General features: G+C 34.6%; 1 pseudogene; it reads left to right on the top strand.

Annotated features, from left to right (window-relative positions):
• The first annotated feature begins 3,544 nt into the window (after positions 1–3,544).
• Positions 3,545–8,563, top strand: LOC100733926 (ankyrin repeat, SAM and basic leucine zipper domain-containing protein 1-like; annotated as a pseudogene).
• The last annotated feature ends 346 nt before the right edge of the window (positions 8,564–8,909 follow it).

Here is an 8,909-nt window from a genome sequence, read left to right as displayed (position 1 = left end):
TAACATCGTTTGCCAGATTTTTTTTATTAGAATTACATGGTAACTGTTAAAATCATTTTGCATTTGCTTCAGGAACACTAATTTTCGGATTAAATAAAATACATGGTCTTATTTTAAACCAGGCTCATTTTATACAATAGACCAATTTTTTAAATGAGCTACCCTACACTTAACGTCATTAGTAAACAATGCGTTTAGTCACACAGGAATACCAGGCTCATACATTTAAAACACTCCAGCATCTGGTTACACCAGCTGAACCCCTACACAGTGTTGTAACCTAACAATAGCTCCTTATATAAAGGAACAAAAACAGAAATGCAGATTCTCCAGCACAGATGCTGGCTCTTACAAAATCAAAGTAGTAACCATTATTTTTATATGTTGAATTTAGTTGCCATTTTTCTAGCAAGTGTGAAAAATTGATTGCTATCTACAAGCTTGTACAGAAGTCCATGGGAAGTCTACTAAATGAGGTTTTTCAGGAGTAGTTCTTAATTCTACAGTTGTATTAATGTAGTTAACTTTTATGCACAGAGATAGGATTCTACAATGTTTACATAATTCTGTCATTTATACATTATGATTATTAAGAATATGCAAGATAATGTACTAAACCCATCATATGCTTAATCTCACTAAATACTCACTAATCCTATAATAAATTCAATTTCCCCATTATTATTTTCCAATTTATAGGTAAATAAACTGAGACTGAAAAAGAAAGCTGGCAAGTAGCAATCTCAGGATTCAAAACAAATCTAACTCTAAACTGAAAATTGCTCTAGTCAACTTTCTAGTTTTTTAATATGACCTTTGTATTTTATTTTCTATTTTATGCTTTCTATTTTTCTCTAAAACTAAAGCTCCATTATTTACTGGTACACTATAAACTTTGTGTGATATTAAGTCTAACACAATGAAAAATATCTAGGTAAGTTATTTACAAGTAAGTCTTCGTAACTTTATTCTGTAAAATGATCAAATTTCAGTGTCTATAAGAGATAAAGTAAAAAGAAATTAGTAGCTAAATTTTGTTAAATTCAACTTTCTAGTTGCAATCAATTATCACGAAGTTTAAATTTTAAAAATAATGCAGAAACAAAATAGGTTCATGAATAAAGAAAGGATATTTCAATCATATGTTTGAATCATAGATAGACTTACAGGGTAAAACTCTACAGTAATCCCTGCCATCCCACTCCTATCTCCAGTCCACTCTCCAAAACTGAAACACACACAGCCCTCCAACGCTTTGGACCCTCCAATAGTGTTCCCAGAAGTACAGACTGTCTCTGCTTAATTATTTGTTGTCTTTGTCTATTTGCTTTATGCTGTTTTAATGAAATACTTGAGATTAGTTCTGTATTTTTAAAAAGCATTTGTTTGGCTTACAATTCTGGTGGCTGAATGGTCCAAACAGATCCTGGTGAGAGCCCCCAAACTATCCCATAACCTGGCAGAGGAGTAGACCAGGAGCCACTGTGTCTTAACTACCTCCTGCCAGACCTCATCTCTGAAGTGTTCCATCATCTCCGCATCATCACCCTGGGGACCAAAGTCTCAGAACATGAAATTGTAACATACGCCATACACAGCATTCACCAAAGATAGGAAACCATCTTATGAGAAAGCTGGTTCTGTTTCACAGGCATTCACAACTGCTTAAGCACCTCCAAAAACAATGCTTATCCCCCAGTCTCAGAGTCAGGAAATTAAAATTCAAAACAAAAGTATTAGAATAGCATTTAAAGCATTAATAAATAAATCTCTCCCCTCTCATTCTATTTGTCCTCGTGAATTTATCTTTCTTTAAGTCCTTGGCTATGATTTTAATGTAATGTTATGGGAAAGCAAAGACAACTATATTTTTTCAATGGGTATATTTAAATGGAAATTTCTTAAATTTTTTAACCTTGATAGCTCTCCAGGACAGTTCTTCTATGATTTATGGGGTCTCATGAGATTTAACTAGAATGTGGATAGTGTATAAGTTTTGCACATTAAATATTTCACAATTCCTTTTCCTATAAAAATACTCACATTTACTTGAAATATATTTGCAGTTAAGCATAGATTTATACACACAATTATGACACTTCAGTTTACTATAAAGTAACTTCATTTTGCTTCATGAGAATGAGTAAAAGAAAAAATAACCTTTCGTTTGTAATTTTTAAACAATAATTTAAACCATATTTATATTTAACAGAACATTAGTTCATAGATTTATAGTATAACCCAATATGAAAGAAATTAGAAGTCATTTAACCTGTAGGATATCACCAAATTAAATCAACCAATAATACTGACATCTAGAGTAAATCTTTCCCAGAAAGCATCTTCTTTTCTCATTTCAAAAATGATTGCTTTTTTATTTACTTATGAATAATCTGCACATACAAGGGTGGTAACTTTGTTTTTGAAACATACTTCACGACTGTTAAATGGCACATGAATGTAAATGCTACTGCTAGGAGAGGCTGTTTGATATTCAGATCAGACTGATTTTGTATTTGTTCATTTGAATTATTAGTGAATCTTCACTCCAGAGTGTCCACAGGTCAAAACTGAAAACAAGACCATTTAAATTACTTTAGAACCTTGAGCCAAACAGGGTACTACTCTTCTATACATTTACTACAGAAAAGGATTCCACAAATTTTTGCCAAAGAAAATTTCCATTTTAAACAAAAATGTACAATGCTATTAGCAGAAATGGTTAATTAAGATATTTGTTTTAGATAGTATATTAAAATTTAAATTTAGATTAACACTTCATATTATTTATGCTGTCATACTCATTACTAAAATTTATCAAAAAACTTGAGAGACTATTTGAAGTTAATATAATTCAGTAACAAAAGTGGTTTGAATTATTTTCAATTTTAATTTCAGTGAAGAATAATGTAAGACACCCTCCTAAATGAACAGTTACATAAATGATACCTTTAAATATCTAATATTTATATAAATAGGATACATGTATCTTCCAAACTGTACTAATTTTCCTACATCATCAAAATATTGTAGTTAAATATTGTGGTGGACACATTTAGAACTCAAGAGTGATGCACCAAAGAACTAACTCAAACATTAAGTTAAAGAAACACCTTTGCAAACCTAAAATATTTTATAAATATTAAAAAATAAAACGATCTCAAATAAATCACAATGTTGTATATTGAAGGAAGTAAAAAAAAAAAAAAAAAAGAACAACATAAATCTAAAATTAGCCCAAGGAAGGAAATTAGTTTGGTTATAATGAAATGAAGACCAGAAAAATAATAGAAAAAATCAACACAACACAAAGTTGGGTTTTTGAAAAGATTAAAACAAAACAAAGCAAAAAAGAATTTGGGCTGGGAATTTAGCTCAGTGGTATAGCACTTGCCTGATAATGCCTGATACCAAAAAAAAAGGGAATCCTTATCTTCACTAATAAGAGAGAATAAAAGAAAACAAGTTATATGGATGATTCAAAAAATAAAAAGGATCATAAAGAAGTATTATGAACAATTACATATAAATTGTATAACCTAGCATGACTGGCAGAGGTGAGAGCATTGATAATGAAGATGATGGCTGAAAGACTGGTTATCTGGACCAGGCATGTCAGAAATTAAAAAGGCTGAACAAGAAGCAAGCCCTCTCTGCAAATCTGTACCATGTGAGGCCTGCTGAGTGACAGCCAGACGCCAGCCTTAACCCATGAGTCAGCCCCTTCATGGACTGCAGGGTAAGAGAACAAAAAGTGAACAAGAAGCAAACCCTCCCTGCACCAGGCACAGGCCACTGAGGAGACAGCCAGATGCCATTCTTTCCCCATGACTCAGCACTCTTCACGGACTAGGTCACCAAGAAGCAAGTCACCAAGAAGCAAGCTCTTGGTGACTAAGTCACTAAGAAGCAAGCTCTCCCTGCCAATCAGCACCATGTGCAGGCCACTGAGGAGACAGCCAGATGCCATTCTTTCCCCATGACTCAGCACTCTTCACGGACCAGGTCACCAAGAAGCAAGTCACCAAGAAGCAAGCTCTTGGTGACTAAGTCACCAAGAAGCAAGCTCTCCCTGCCAATCAGCACCATGTGCAGGCCACAGGGGAGACAGCCAGATGCCAGCCCCTTTCAGCACACAGGCTGGGAAACAAGACAAACCAACTTGCTCAGCTTAAGCCACTGGGTAATATGGAGAGACACAGGCTGCAATGATAGATATTGGGGTAAAATACAACTTAATGCTTGTAGTGTTTAGTGTTTCATTGACTTTGTAGGCCTAAAGCCAGTAAGTAGTCTGATCAGCTATTCAGAGGATATTGGGGCATCTGTGGGGGGGGTCTCCTGAAGGTGGTGGCCATTCTTAATTCGCTATTGTCTTATTTTGAAGTCCAGTATCATTTTCATTGTTTTGTTGGGTTGGGTTTTAATCTATTTTGTTTGTCCAATGGCATGAATACTGTTTCAAAGATAGCAAGATATATTATAGGAACCATTTTGGATTTACTATTATCTTGTTTTGAAGTCCTGTTTGCATTCAGTGTTTCATTTTTATTGGTTCTATACTGTTCTGTTTTGTTTGATTTTAACTATGTCTGAAGGTATCTGCAGCTATTTCGAAAACAGCAACAGGGATTATAGTAAGCATTGTTGATTTCCTATTGCCTTAAAGTCCTGTGTCACTTATACTGGTTTGTTTTGATTGGCTTTATTGTTTTATTTTGTGTGACCTTATTCTCTTTAAAATAAAATTTTTAAAAAATGAAAAAAAAAAAACTTTAAGGCCATTACCTACTGAAAAAAAAGAGTGAAATATTTAACAAGGCATTGACTACTGGAAATACTGCCATAATAGGGAGCTTCTGAATTCTGGATTTTAGCATTTATTATGGATGGACTCCTCTTATGTAAGCTGCTAGCACTGCCAGTGTAAAGCTGATGTGGGTCTTTTTGAACAGAGGTGCAAATGCAAGCTTTAAAAAAGATAAGCAAACTATTTTGATAAGTGCAAGCTCTGCCTGTGGCTCAGAAAAACAAATCTTGAAGTATGTAGATCTATTACTTTTAAGAAATGCTGATCCAAATGTTGCTTGTAGGAGACTTATGATTCCAATCATGTATGCTGCATGGAGAGGTCACTCTTGGGTTATGTCTATTCTTGTTCATGGAGCAGATGTTAATTCCCAGGATAAGAATGGTTACATTGCCTTAATATGGCAGCATGTCAGAATTATAAAAGCATAGATTTTTGTTTTTCAGGTTTTTTTTTTATTTTAAAGAGAATAAAACCAAACCAAACAAAACAGAATAAAGCTAACCAGAAGAGAACAATGAAAGTAATAATACATGACTTCAAAACAAGATAATGATTACCATACAGTCTCTTGCTATCTTCAAACTAGCTGCCTATACCATCAGACACAATAAAATCCAACGAAACAAAACTGTATAAAACCAATCAAAACAAAAGAATGAAAATGTTACAGGATTTCACAACCAGATAATAAAAAATCAGCAATGACTACCATAATACATCCTATTATCTTCAAAATAGCTGACCATAACGTCAGACACAGTAAAATTCAACAGAACAAGACAAAATAAAACCAAATCTAACAAAACCATAAAACAATACAGGAATTCAAAACAAGATAATAAGAAATTAATAATAATTATCACCTTCCCTTTTTAGACGTTTCCTCCCCTATCACTTTCATAATATCTATTGTACAGTTTGGATCCCAGTAATTCCTTCAGTTTTTTACACTAGGGAATTAACAAAATGTTCAGTGTTATGAGCCTAACCAGTTCACTCATAAGCATGGTCTCAAGTTTCATCCCTTTACCTACAAGAGCCTTGAGATTATCCTTATTTATAGCTGCATAGTTTTCCATTGTTATGAAAAACTATATCTTTCTTATCCATTCTGCTGTTGATGAGCAAATTACCCTTGCTTTTTTCAGGTTTCCTGTCACGTGGGATAATTGTTTTCTTTCCTTTGACTTTCCATCTATGAATTTCCTTTTGAATTAAATGTGTTTCTTGTAAAAAGCATATTGATAGGTCTTGTTTCTTTATCCACTCTGCTTGTGTTTCTTTTTATTGGTGGACTGAGGCCATCTACATTAATGATTGCAACCAACATGCATTGGCTCATCTCTGCCATGCTATCCTCCTACTGGTGGCCCCTAACTTTTCCCATTTGTTCAATTGCCTGCCCTGTTTGGTGATCCCTCGCTGTTGCTATTCCTGATACTATGGTCATTTTTATCTCTCTCTAGAATAGCCTTTAGTACTCTGTATATAGTTGTTATTTATTATGGAAGTATCTTGTTTTTCCATCAATTTTTTTATTTTATTTTATTTTTTTTTTTTTTTTTGTCTTTTTCCTTTTTATCGGTACCAGGTATCGAACTCACGACTGCCTGCTTGCAAGGCAGGTGCTTATGCAGCTGAGCTAAACCCCCAGCCCCCCCCCTTTTTTTTTGTTTTTTCCATCAATTTTGAAAGACAGATTGGCAAGATACATCAGTCTAGGTTGGAACTTGTTTTCTTTCAGGATTTGAAACATTTCACACCAAGCTTTTCTTGACTTGATTGTTTATGTTGAGAAGTCTACCATGATTCTGATGAGTTTTCCTTTATAGGTTATCTGTTTCTTTAACAGCCTTTAATATTCTGTTTTGCACTGAATTTTTCAAATCTTGACTATTATATGTCTGGGTGTAGATTTATTTTGGTTATGGCTAGTTGGAGTTCTGTATGCCTTGCTTACCGGTATACCAGGTCCTTTTCTCATGTTTGGGAAGTTTTCTGCTATTACTTCTGTAAATAATCTTTGTATGTCATTTGTGTTGGCCCTCACTTTTTCACTGACACCTGTCACTCTTAAATTATTTTTCTTTGCATCTTCTTGCAGTTGTTGAATTATTATTTCCTGGTTCCTTGTTATTTGTACAGATCTTTTCTTTCATGATCGCTAGCTGAAATCCTGTTTTCAAGGTCTGAAAGTCTATCTTCAGTCTGTTTTCAAGTGGTTTTGCCAGCTTTCAATGGAATTTTTAATTTCCTGCATATCTCTTTGAATCTGTGTCATGTTCATTCAAGGTTTCATTATTTTCCTATGTTCCTCGTTCCTATCTATGTCTTCTTTAGATATGCTCAGCAATTCTTTCATTTTGTTTGTGGTTTCTTGTTTTATCTGATATATTATTACAGCCTCATGAAATTGTTTCTTTAGTTGAAATCCTTTGAGAGACTTCAGGTGTGTGAATTCTGTTTTCTTCCATGTCTATATCCTCCAGATTTGTTCTGTGTGGGCTAGAAGTTTGAGCTTGCCTTTTGCTCCATTGTCTTGATATTTTCCTGGGCTCCTCCCAACAAGCCCAAGTGCTTTCCATGTTGGTTGCCCCTCTGCAGTGCAGGGAAATGGGCCAAGTATCTGGGTTTCTCCAAGTCAGTGGAGTGAGGAGCAGACTTCTCCAGACCCATTTAGCTACACTAAGGCTTTCTTGATAGCCATGGGTGCATGGTGGCAGGGTGGCTTCTTTTCTCAGGCTGTGTGGTCACACCAGGACTCCCCCAGTGGTGGCAGTTACACAGCGGCATGTTTGTCTGATTCTCCTGGCCTGGGATGGCTGCCTTTGGGAAGCAAGTATCTCCAATGACAGCCTGAAGACACATAGGCATATATGGTTGTTTTTCTCCCTGCTTGCACTGGTTATCTGAAGGAAGCAAGCATCTGGGTGGTAGCAGGTTCCCAGGGGCAGGTCTGGCTGTTTCCCCCTGCCCACACTAGGTCAAAACATAGTTTTGATACTACTGGAACTTGGAACCAATAAAATGCTACAAACTAAAGATGAACAAATACCAAGTGATTTTCCCAAAATGAAATGAACATCTTGAGATCTTCAGCTTTCTTTCTTTGATATTAAATCCTTTAGAAGGAAATCTTCAACAGCTAACTAAAGAAGAGACTGTAAACTATTGAAAGCAGATTCTGATAGAGAAAAAGATCACCTGTTTTGTTCCTATGCAGCATTCAGAGATTCGGAAGTATTTTTACATGGCCTTGGACTGGAACCTATAACAGACTTAAAGGAAAAGGGTAGCACTTTAAAGGATTAGTTTACTGAGAATGGAATTATCAGTAAGGATCAGCAAAAACTTATAGCTTCTATTAAAAAACTAGAGATAGGAAAGATAAATTTTGGAGAGTTACTTAAGTGGCAAAGTTAGAAATCAGTGATGATGAACTCAACTTTTTTCTAAAATCGAATAATGTGGCCATTTAATAACAGCTGCATAGAGTATCACTGATAAGTTACCTGTAAATTCTCACAAGACAGTACTAGAATGCACTTCTTGGAATTTTACTTCAATCCGTGAAGAACTGGTTAGCAATGTTGAAGATCTGAGTGAAGAGGTCTGCAGACTGACTTAATTACGAAGTTACAAAATGAATGGGAAGATGACTCAACTCATGTATCATTAATGCAAGAAGGATCTACATGGAAGGGCAGGATGCAGTATGAATTGGGTTGTTTCTTTTCATTTTCAAGATGACTTTCCCAAGAAAATAACCCTAATATTTGTTTTAAGTTATGTAGGTGCATTTTATTCAAACTGCCCTGGCATTGCTATTAGTCTTTAGTGATACAACATAACTTTAAATTCTTTGCCTATATTCCACAGGCAAATTTAGCATAACATAAAGCACAGTGTTTTTTTCAGATTTGTCTATTTGAGTTATAAGTATATTCTATGCTATATCAATCAAACATAAATTATATGTAATTCTTCATATAATTTAGTTTGAATATATGATTGAATCACACTAAAAATAAGACTTATTTAACATTCTTTAAAAAAATTGGATAACTTAGAAGACATAGATAAATTCCTACATTTA

This window comes from Cavia porcellus, unplaced genomic scaffold (genome assembly GCF_034190915.1).
Source record: "Cavia porcellus strain 051 isolate PalLab524CR breed Dunkin Hartley unplaced genomic scaffold, mCavPor4.1 scaffold_1, whole genome shotgun sequence".
NCBI classification, from domain to species: Eukaryota; Metazoa; Chordata; class Mammalia; order Rodentia; family Caviidae; genus Cavia; species Cavia porcellus.
Note: the sequence above shows the minus strand (reverse complement) of the source record. Positions and strands in the feature narration are given on the sequence as shown.